Source organism: Octopus sinensis, linkage group LG19 (genome assembly GCF_006345805.1).
Source record: "Octopus sinensis linkage group LG19, ASM634580v1, whole genome shotgun sequence".
Classification (NCBI taxonomy): domain Eukaryota; kingdom Metazoa; phylum Mollusca; class Cephalopoda; order Octopoda; family Octopodidae; genus Octopus; species Octopus sinensis.
In genome coordinates, this window is record NC_043015.1 from 44,617,622 (window position 1) to 44,629,885 (window position 12,264).

A 12,264-nucleotide genomic window follows, 5' to 3' on the forward strand; every position below is an offset into this window, starting at 1 on the left:
AAGTAATAATAATAATAAAATAAAAAGCAAAAATCAAGAGAAAAAAATACTATGTATTTTATCTTTATCTGTTATCATCATGCAATCGCTATCCATGCATAGCAATACGAAAAAATAAAATTTTTTTAGATATTTTTGTTATTTCTTTTTATTATCCTAGTGAGATTATCCAAGCATATCTACAACAAAATGAACTATTGCAGCTACAACCATTAATCAAGCGTTAATCTGCTGTTCCTTTATCGTCATCATCATCATCATCATCATCATCATCATCATCATCACCAACAGCTGCATTTTCATCATCATCATCATCATTATACTCGTCGACATAATTAACGTCGTCAACGTTTGAGTCGCCTTCGTCGTCATCATCAACATTATTATTATTATTATATTATTATTATTATTATTATTATTATTATTATTATAGTAGCTGTAATGGTTAATTCGAAACGACTATGTAGGAAGTACAGAATTTGTCTTTTTGGTTCATGTTTTTATATATTTTCTTCATAACTTCCTTTCTCTGCTTTTAGTTATTTTGATTTACTACCTTATAGTTTCTCGTGACCATAATTTATATATATATATATATATATATATATATATATATATATATATGCATATATACACATATATACATATATTGTACATAGTACGGTTTATATGGGTCCATATATGCATATATATATGGGTGTGTATACATATATTTGTAAGTATATATGAATACACACATACTTGTAAAGGTATATACATACATATGTGTGTGTATGTATGTATGATCATAAATAATATATATATATATATATGCATGCATAAATACACATATATACATATATATGTTCATAGTTACGCATCTATATGGGTCTATATATGCATATATATGTGTGTGTGTATACATATAATTGTATGTATATATGAATACACACATACTTGTAAACCTATATACATACATATATATATGTGAGTGTGTGTATGTATGTATGTATGTATGTGTTGTATATGTATACATTTGTATGTATGCATTGCGTTGTTTTGAGTGTTATGCTTGCTGTTTTTCGTATTTTATAAAAGCAGGTGACAAAAATAAAATCAATGGGATGTATTTTTTCATGTAAATGTAAACATAACGCTCACCACATCAATGGATTTATTGTCAGAAGCACTCAGTCAATTGCGATTTCTAGTGATCAACAATTAATTCCGGTCAAACAATGACTTTTTGAACTGACTTTAAACAGATTTTAATAACAATTTCGTTGGGGAAAAAATATTTCAAGATTATCCATTATATAAAGGAAACTGAAAAAAAAAAAAGCAAAAAAAGAGAAACGCGAAAGAAATTAAATATAAATTAAATATTTGGTCTTTATCCAACAAATACAACAACAACAACAACTGCAAAAGGGACATCATCAGCAAGAACAAGAACAACAACAACAAGAACAATGATGATGATAACAATAATAATAATAATAATATAATAATAATAATAATATAATAATAATAATAATAATAATAACAATCACAGTGAATTTAACAAAAATAATAATAATGATAAACATTAGTATTATCGTTATTAGAACTATTATTATTACTCTTCTTCTCTTCTTCTTCTTCTTCTTCTTATTATTATTATTATTATTATTATTATTATTATCATTATTACTACTGATGTAGTTGTTGGTGCCGCTGCACCTATATCTGATCGCGTTAGAGGGCTATTCGGACGCCATCTTGGATGCACGCCTGAATAGGAATGGGGCTAGATGACTGCTGAAGGTGGGATAAAAGCCTCAGAAGCCTGGTCATCCGTTTCCAAAGAGTTCAAGTAGTGCTTGTATTATTCGACCCCGTAGAGATGACAGGCAAGGTCGACCTCTTTGCCATTCATAATAATAATAATAATAATAATAATTATTATTATTATTATTATTATTATATTATTATTATTATTATTATTATTATTACTATTATTATTATTATTATTATCATTATAATTATTATCATTATTATCATTATTATTATTATTAATGTTATTATCATTATTATTATTATTATGATTTTGAATTTTTGGCACAAGGCCAGTAAGATCGGTGAGGGTATTAAATCTATTACGTCGACCCCATTACTCAACTGGTAATTATTTTATGGACCCCGAAATGGATGAAAAGGAAAGTAGGACTCGGTGGAATTTGAACTCAGTACGAGATATGCTGCGAAGCACTTTGTCCGGCGTGCTAACGATTCTACCATCTCACTGCCTCAATAATAATAATAATAATAATAATAATAATAATAATAATAAAACAAGAAAGAGGAAGGAAGGAAAGAAGAAGAAGAAGAAGAAGAAGAAGAAGAAGAAGAAGAAGAAGAAGAAGAAGAAGAAGAAGAAGAAGCATAACTTAGAGATGAATTAGAAGAATGATAAAAAGAAAGAACTAGTAATAAGAGGAAGAAGGACGAGGATGAGAAGAAAGCGGATATAATGAAGAAAGAGGACACCTTGCGCAATCGTTAATGCCATGAATATCAACACAATGAAGTGAAAGAAGCGGGGAAGAAAAGTCATTGAGAAATATAAGGGGAAAGTAGACTTCACGCGTTAGTTTTAAACAGCTGTGCTTTCTTACCCGTCTAAGTGCCAGAGCATTCTACCCACAGGAACATCCATAACGTAGAATCTGCATGACATAGTCTTTGAGACATATGTCACCTTTTTGTTATTGTATAATTTCTGTGCACCCTTATGCATACCCAATGTATTGATCGACTCGAGCCTATAGAAAATGAGACCACTCGGTTGGAACGAATCCGGGGCCGTATGTCTGCAGAGCGTAATCTTAACATCTCGGTCATACTCAATTTACATTAAAGATATATAAATAACATGAATGGAATATTAAAACCGAAGAGGACATCATATTAAAATTTCGTCGCTAAGATACAATGCATTAGTTTGTATGAAGAGTGACGACAATTCTTCGGACGAATAAAACAGTTTCCCTGCAGTACAAAACCATATTAATAAAGAATTAGTTAAAAATACGATAGAAAGTATATGCTGTATTGACCAATAGTAACAAAAGTAAGCAACATTGTTTAGACACAGAGGACCGAAAACTGTACCATGAAACCGGGTGCAATTATCATAATCTGATAAGGAATCTATAATTTTCTGAATTCTATACTCAGTGTACCCTACAATGCACTTTTATATATATCGTTGTTAGAGCGTATGCATAAGGAAGTTTGGTGGAAATAATTACCGAGGAACTATGCAAATAAATATTCGTTTAGTAAAAGTGTTGTGCACTCGAAGTATGTCGCAGCAGAATTCTGCAAATAAAGCATCCAAATATGCAAATGCTATTCCAGCTACTCCGAACAGAAGGATATAAATGAATAACCTCGCTCATTCTGTCAAGGTTACAGAAGAATAGTGTATGTAAAGTCAGCCACCGCGAGAGACAGGTTTAATATGCATATTAAATCCAAGGTAATTAGAGCGTATGTATGCAAATTACAGCTCCATTTCTAACCAGGTAATTATGCTAATCAGGTACCCTCTAAAGACTAAGTATGCAAATTCTGGACCACTGAGAAAGTGCGAGTATATGAATGCAGTGAGGAAAATATACTTATTCGTTACCTACAATTAAAGGGAAAAGATTTAAATTAATTAAAGTGTAATTATAATGAGCGGGAGCATGCAAATTATGTATCCGCTTCTAAACGCGTAAAACGCAAATTAGTCTCTATATTCTAAGAGTCAGAAGACGCAAATTACAGCCACGCTATTAAGGACTTATTTGAGTGAACACCAGGTACGGTTACCGTCAGAGTGACATTTTTTTGAATTGGGAAGGTGATCTGGCAGAATCGTTAGCACGCCGGGCGAAATGTTTAACAGTATTTCGTCAGCCGCTACATTCTGAGTTCAAATTCAGACGAGGTCGACTTTGCCTTTCATCCTTTCGGGGTCGATTAAATAAGTACCAGTTAAGCACTGGGATCCACATAATCGACTTAATCCGTTTGTCTGTTCTTGTTTGTCCCGATGGGTAAAGATTAATTAAATGAAATATTATGAAACGATTGTACTACACTACCTTTGGATATCCTTGTTGCTTATTCTGATTTTATATATATATAACAGACTTCTTTTCAGTCTCCATCTATAAAATCCACTCACAACGCTTTGGTCGACTAGAGACTATGTTAGAAAACACATGCCGAAGCGGGACTGAACCCGGAGCCATGTGGTTCGGATGAATGCTTCTTGTAATTTGTTCAGAAAAGTTACTTGCAGCTAATGTTTGTGTACTTTGTCAAGGAAATACAGACACGCGGAAAAACAGACACACACAGACACATACACACATACATACACACAAATACGCATACACAATAACACACACCACCCTGAGAAATACAAAACAAATAGACACACTCACACAAGCACACCCACACGTAAATAATTATAAATAATTATAAATTTATTTTACGCCTTATTTTGAACACTTTCATGTTGACTGTTGAAGCAAAAAGGCCCACTTAACATTTTCTTATCATTCATTGTCATAGATTCTACTTTGTAACATTTTCTTATCATTTTCAAAGACAGTATAACTTTATTTTAATACAACTGTGATAACCAGTTTTTAACATAAGGCTTATACAAAGCTTTACATTTTACTTTTGATTATCTTTTATTTAAAAAGAAAAGTGGCATTTTCCTTTATATATATATATATATATATATATATATGATTTCTGGCTTTGCATCAGAAATTGTTTGCCTCATCAGTGGAATATACTAAGATAGTAACATAAATACAGACACACACAACAGAAATATATATATATATCTATATATATATATATATATATATATATATACATATAATATACGAATACTTACATATACGAACCCATACATATATGTGCACGTATGCACACGACCAGTTTACAATTATTCGGTAGCCAAGATAAAACTCTGAGATTCGGATGCCGAGATGGAAATCAACACCACCATCTCTTCGGTTATCTGGCATCCGAAACTCAGAGTTTTATCTTGGCTACTGAATAATTGTCACATATTATTTTACAGATAAATTTCCTCTATTTACATAATATTGAGGTCTCTTTCTTCTGTTATCTTACCGTTTTTACCAATATATATATTGATTATCACTCTCGATGAATTTATCCCTTTTTGTGTCCCTTGCACTTGGCATCCTTATTTCGGAGCCCTTAATTATATTTCTATATGAATAATATTTTGTCTAATGACTAATTCGTCTTTTGTGCTGGGCCACTGGTAGTAATCTATGTTATTACCCTTTTTTGATTATATATATATATATATATATATATATACATATACATATATATGTGTGTGTGTGTTTTACTCCACACAGACATGCCTGCGCTTATGATAGGGGTTATTGCTATTTGGAAGCATTAAGGTATCATCTAACGCCACAAACACTATGATAGGCTTCTGCAGTTAGATAACTTAAGAACACTAAAATAACATGTTGATGCACAGCATAATATCATTCATTCCACTTGTGTTTTGTTATTATCATTCTTGTTCTTATTGTTGCCGATTATTTTAGACTTTAAATGACATTCCCGTTGTATTCAATTTGAAATTTAATTTTAATTTTATTATTTATGTTTGATTGATTACCGTTTTCTTAAACAAACATCATGTTTTGGTTTTGTTGTTCTCCGCATCCTACCGATATTGTTTTTCCCATACTATGCTGTTCTTCGTATCTGCATTGATATCATTGTTGATCTTATTTCTAATCACGTCATTTATCAAGTTATTTACACTGGAGGATTGCAACGCTGGCACCACGTTGATTATTTTCTAATGGGATCACAATCAAAGAGATAGTGACACAGTTAATTTCTACGTGCTACTTTATTATTATAGTTACTGCTATCATAGTTATTTGCCTTTTGCTTTTCGTTTGAAAATTTTCATTCTTCTGTTATTTTAGAGAGAGTTCTTTCTATTTCCTTTCAGCTCATTTTTTTTTACGGTTGGGTAGCCGAACCACTGTTCCATAATACTTGATTGCGCTCATTCTCTTTTAAGTTTTTCTGATCATACACGAAATGTTTTCATTTCTCTTTTTTTTTTCTGCCATGTTTTAAATTTTACGACAAACGCTTTTCGTTTCTTTGTTCTTTTCCTTCGTCAGCAACCCAACTCTTCCTCTAACCCCTTTTCTATTAATATAGAAAAAAAAACTACAATAGGATATTTAAAAAATCCCACAATGTTATGAAAGAAATACTTTGCTGCATTTAGTTTTCTCTCTGTATGTTTTGAGTTCAATACTTGCCAAATATATTTCACGCTTCCCTGTGTTATTATTATTATTATTATTATTATTATTATCATTATTATTATTATTATTATTATTATTATTATTATTATATTATTATAATCATCATCATCATCCATCATCATCATCATTATTATTATTATATTATTATTATTATACATTATTATTATTCATCATCATCTTATTATTATATCATCAACCATCATCATTATTATTACCATTATTATTAATATTATTATTATTATTATCACCATTATTATTATTATTATTATTATTTTTATAATCATCATCATCATCATCATCATCTTTATTGTTATTATTATTATAATCATCATCATCATCATCATTATTATTATTATTATTATTATTATTATTATAATCATCATCATCATTATTATTATTATTATTATTATTGAGTGAGAGAGTAACACATGCCATCAAAGTGACACAGAGGTACAATTATACGAAACCTAATATACGCATCATGACTCCGTGTCTGGTAATGATACACCAGGCACATACATCACAACCACATGTGCGCGACATGTTGACCTTATATCAAGATAAACAGCGCATGACCTTGCAGGTACGACACAGTTAGAATTTTCTTCAGGTTAAATAACCCATCTCATTCAAAATGTCCCTGAATAAGGTTGTTTAATGGTGATGAACGAAACACCCATGTTTCCAGAGGTGAATCACTCAAACCCCAAAGAATCCCGGTTAACACATGGCTATGATGCTCCCCAAATACTTCTGCTCGTGATCAGAGATGCGGAAATCGTCAGCCACTAAGGGACATGCTTACGTGATTAAGGTCAAACAACTGACAAGCAAATCAGTGGCATTGAACAGAATATTTAATGTAGCCCATTTTTTTATACCAAGACAAAACAATGTAGTTTATTATTATTATTATTATTATTATTATTATTATTATTATTATTATTATTATTATTATTATATTATCATCATCATCATCTGTAAAGACAGTGAGCTGGCACGCTTGTTAAAATGCTGAGGAGCATTCCGTCCATGTTTACGTTTTGAGTTCAAAAGCCGCCGAGATCAACTTGGCCTTTCAATTCATGGTCGATAAAATAAGTTCCATCTGAGTACACTGGAGTCGATGAATCGATCTTCTCTCTAACCTAAACTGGCTACCTCTGTGCCAAAATTTTGAAATCAATATCATCATCGTCATCATCATATATCAATCGTTTTCTTTCTTTATCGTAAACCATGTTTGCAAGATTAGAAGACATTTTAAGTAACTGAAAATAGCGTTAATAGGAATGCATTGGTAGGAGTCGCAACATCGCTCGTGCTGTGACACTTACTACCTAGTTGACGATATAGCATGAGATAGCATGAGAAAAACAGTGTCGGTAACTTAATCAATTATACTCCTCCTCTTTATATTTGTAGAATTATTGTGATTTATTAATCGCTATTATCATACGTTGTTTTACGAATTGAGAAATTATTCACGAGTTAGATGACAGCAATTCTGATTGTGGAAGCTTTTCACATTCTCGTTATATTTTGTTATAATTTATATATTTCCTGTTACAAAGGAAACGTATGTTTTAGTATCTTTAGTCTTCTTACTTGCACCATGTAAACCTATTGAAATTCTTTTAATTTCCTTTTTATATCACGAATAATAAAATTATATTACAGAGTCAAATTGTGTGTTTCGTAGAATCAGAAATGTATACTGTGGTATGAATGTCATTGACATGGAAATGACTTCATCTACCATTTACGTTCGACTTGATAATTGTAAAGAAATGTAAAGGGTAGCAGACCATACGACTAAAAGCATCTACAGCACTAAGAATTTGATTAAAATATGATGAACTCACCTCGTGTATTTATATATATTTTCTGGTTAGGACATTATCCTAAAGCCTCTGTGTATCTATACAGGTAATGTCGATTTGATGGAGGGAGTAAACTTATGTGAACACAACCTTTGATCACTATAAACAAAAACGTGTGGTTGTTTGCTAAGAAATTGCAGTACCCTCACAGCTCGTCTAAAGACGGTAAAGTCCTTAGAGGACATGTATATATATATATATATTTTTATAAAATTATAAGTATATGAGAGAATGGAGTTGAACGACTAGTTAACAAATATCCTTTATTCTCGATATATGTTTCGAAGGCTGCATATTCCTAATTCCGAAGGAATAAGGAGTAGATTATGCAGATTTCTCTTCAGGAAAATCAAGGAACTTATGTCGACATCAAAATGCACAAAACTCTTTTAGCTGACCGCTCTCATGGGATCCTTGAGAACGGTCAGCTAAAGGTTTTTTGTGCATTTGCAGCCTTCGAAACATATGTCGAGAATAAAGGATATTTGTTAACTAGTCGTTCAACTCCATTCTCGCATATACTTGTAATTTTAAAATAAACATATAAATTTCCGCACGAAGACACGTAGTCTATGCCCTAGGGACGTAGCTTCAACCGTGTTCTTTCTGATGTGAATTTGCTACCCAGGTATCGGTTATCTTTCGAATTATCCTTAATAAGATAATTCATTCAATTACGAAAATATATATTTATATATATATAAATGACATCTTTAACTTTCTAAGACTTCAGAACGCTTTTAAAGCACACTTTGTTTACGTTCATTGCAATTTGAACTTAACGTATAATACCGTCTCATAAAGCAAGATTTCTATATATCTTAAATTTGCGAAAAAAATTGTGGAGCGGGCGGTTAGCATAATGGTTTAGAGCACCGCAACGCATAATCATGGAAGCATGAGTTCGAGTCTCATAGCCGGCCGCCAACACTTTTTTCTGCAAAATAGAGGTAGCTTATCCTCTTCTGGCTATATTATTAGCATTATCCTGCGTTTGAGAATTTAAAATCACCTCTTTAATTTTCTAAGACATCTGAACGCTTCTAAAGCAAACTTCGTTTGTTTGCTTACGTTCATCGTAATTTGAATTTTTATATATATACATATATATATATATATATTAATAAATAGAATAAAGCATATGCATATATATAAACATATATGTACGTACCTACATCTACATGTACATATACACGCATATATGAGTACAGGACACCAAAAGGACGTCGAACACCATGAGAAACGAAAACATAGACACAAACCAAAGGAACTGGACATATATTTAAAAACAACAAAAAAATAGAATACAGGACAATTAACACAAAGAAAAAACCCCTTCTTCAGTCGCTAAAGCTTTCATCTACTCTACGTTTCGAAGGATAAAAGCGAGACGTATCTTCGACAAGAAAACTTTCCTTCCTGCGAAAAGCAAATCAATTAAAAGTCTGAGATCTTTTTGCAGAAGGGTAAAAAATAGTAACAGCAGAACAGTAACGACAGTGCAAATTGTAAACAGTAGAAGACAGGACAAGGAGAAACAAGATAAGAAGGGCTGTTGACGCCGAACGAGAAAAAGTATTACAAACACAGAATTTTTTATGGACGACGAGCGGAGGAAAAAGAGTGATGTCCATTATTTATATATATATAATTAGAATAAAAACACATTTTATCAATTCAAAATGAGCAACCAAATTACACCACCTGGAAAATCACACATAATAGAATTATTAAATTAAATAACAAAAAAATATCAACGATTAAGTAAATTACAAAAAAAATAATAAAAACGTATAAAATTGTTATTCTACCAATTATATACGTTTTTATTATTTCTTTAGTTATTTTGTTTTGCAATTTACTTAATCATTGATATTTTATTGTTATTTTAATTTTAATATTATGTGTGATTTTCTAGGCGGTGTAATTTGGTTGTTCATTTTGAACTGATAAAAGGTGGGTTTGTTTTTCTAATATTATATATCACGTGATCACGTGATCGACCAGACCGTCAGATGTTGTTACATATCGCTGGTCACAATGCGTTCGCATTGTTTTTTAGCCTTTGAATGAGGCCACCCCGCTGGCTAAGCGAGCAGGCTGACCGAAGAAAGAGTGGGAGAAAGAGTGGTGAAAGAGTACAGCAGGGATCACCACCCCCTGCCGGAGCGTCGTGGAGCTTTTAGGTGTTTTCGCTCAATAAACACTCACAACGCCCGGTCTGGGAATCGAAACCGCGATCCTACGACCGCGAGTCCGCTGCCCTAACCACTGGGCCATTGCGCCTCCAATTTTATATATATATATATATATATAATATATATATATATATATATATATATAATATAAATATATATATATAATATATAATATATATATATATATATATATATAATATATATATATATATATTATTATATATATATATTATATATATATATATATATATATTATATATATATATATATATATATATATAAATCCTTAAATCCTTAAAATGTTTTAGCCCGAAGGCCGCGGCCATGCTGGGGCACCACCACTGAATGAGCTACACTAGTTTGTGAATCCACCTCTGATACGTGGCACTTGATCAACAAGGGAGTTCGATGCTGCTGCCCGCATCCGTGTCTCCTGTCGTGAGGTAGGTTCATCTGGGACTCCCACAAGAAGAGATCCAGTTTAGTTTTAAGAAAACCAACATCCACACCATGTAAGTCTCTAAGGCATTTAGGGAGGATGTTAAAGAGCTGTGGTCCTCTGAACCCAAGCTGTTGCAGTATCTGGACCTGTATTTTGATGGTGATGTTGGAATCCTTGGCACCACGCAGCGGCGCCCCGTTCTGCGGTTGGAGTAACTTTGAATGCCAAAGTTTGGGACAAGACCCTCCAGGATTTTCAGATGTATATCACTGCATATCTCTCCCGCCTCCGCTCCAGGGAGAAGAGGTTTAATACCTTCAGTCTTCCCAGTAGCTGACATTTTGCATTGAGACGATTTTCTTTGTGTAGCTTCTGTGAGTTGCTTCGAGTTCTGCTGTTTGTTTTATATTGTGTGGTGACCAAAGTTGGGAGCAGTAGTCCAAGCGGCGAGGAGGAATGTTTTCCATAGGACCATCAGTGTCTCCTTCTCTCTTGTTCTGAAAGTTCGGAGAATCCATCCAGCTAGCCGTCTGCATTTTATCACCAGATTAGCAATATGCATTTGGAAAGATGCATCATTGCTCATGTCAATGCCCAGGTCACGCACTGATTTTGACTCAGGGATTGCAATTCTTCCTGGGCCAGTGTATCCAGTCTTCACGTCATTTACCTTTGTGTGCCAGTAATATATATATTATATTGTGAGAAATTTGATTTAGTATTTCTAAATTGAATGGTTTTTCCTGTAAGTTTGGATTTATATTCCATCAAATAATTATTATATATATATATATAGTTGTATTTAAGTGTGGGCGTGTATGTGTATGTCTTTTGTGTGCGTATGTGCCTTTGAGAGTGTGTTTATGAAGATACTTAGGATTGTTATTCTGTTTAGAAATTTATTCTTGTTGTACGCGTTATGCTGTTGATATTGGATGTGGACGAAAAGCTCATTGATTGTCAGTTTAAAAACGATAAGTATGATCAACCATGCGTACGATAACCATACACACCTTAACACCATTGAGGCGTCAACATCTCTACAGAACAATAATCCGCATTGCATGTGAGGCAGATACAATCACAGATGCTTTATGTAAAAAAAAAATTAAAAAATAAACAAAGGGCAAATCCTGTCGATTGAAAATACAAGAAATATCAGCTCAGTTTCACTCCTAACACCCTAACATATAAAATGATGAAAACACGCATTATATAATACGGTCATAAATAGACATGATCGCCGCTGGTAAAATACGTTTGATCAGAGAACTGTTCTAGTGAATAAACAACGACAAATATTTAATGTATGTATGCATTATGTTATATTTTATTCGTTCTAATTTAATTGTGCAACGACAAACTTC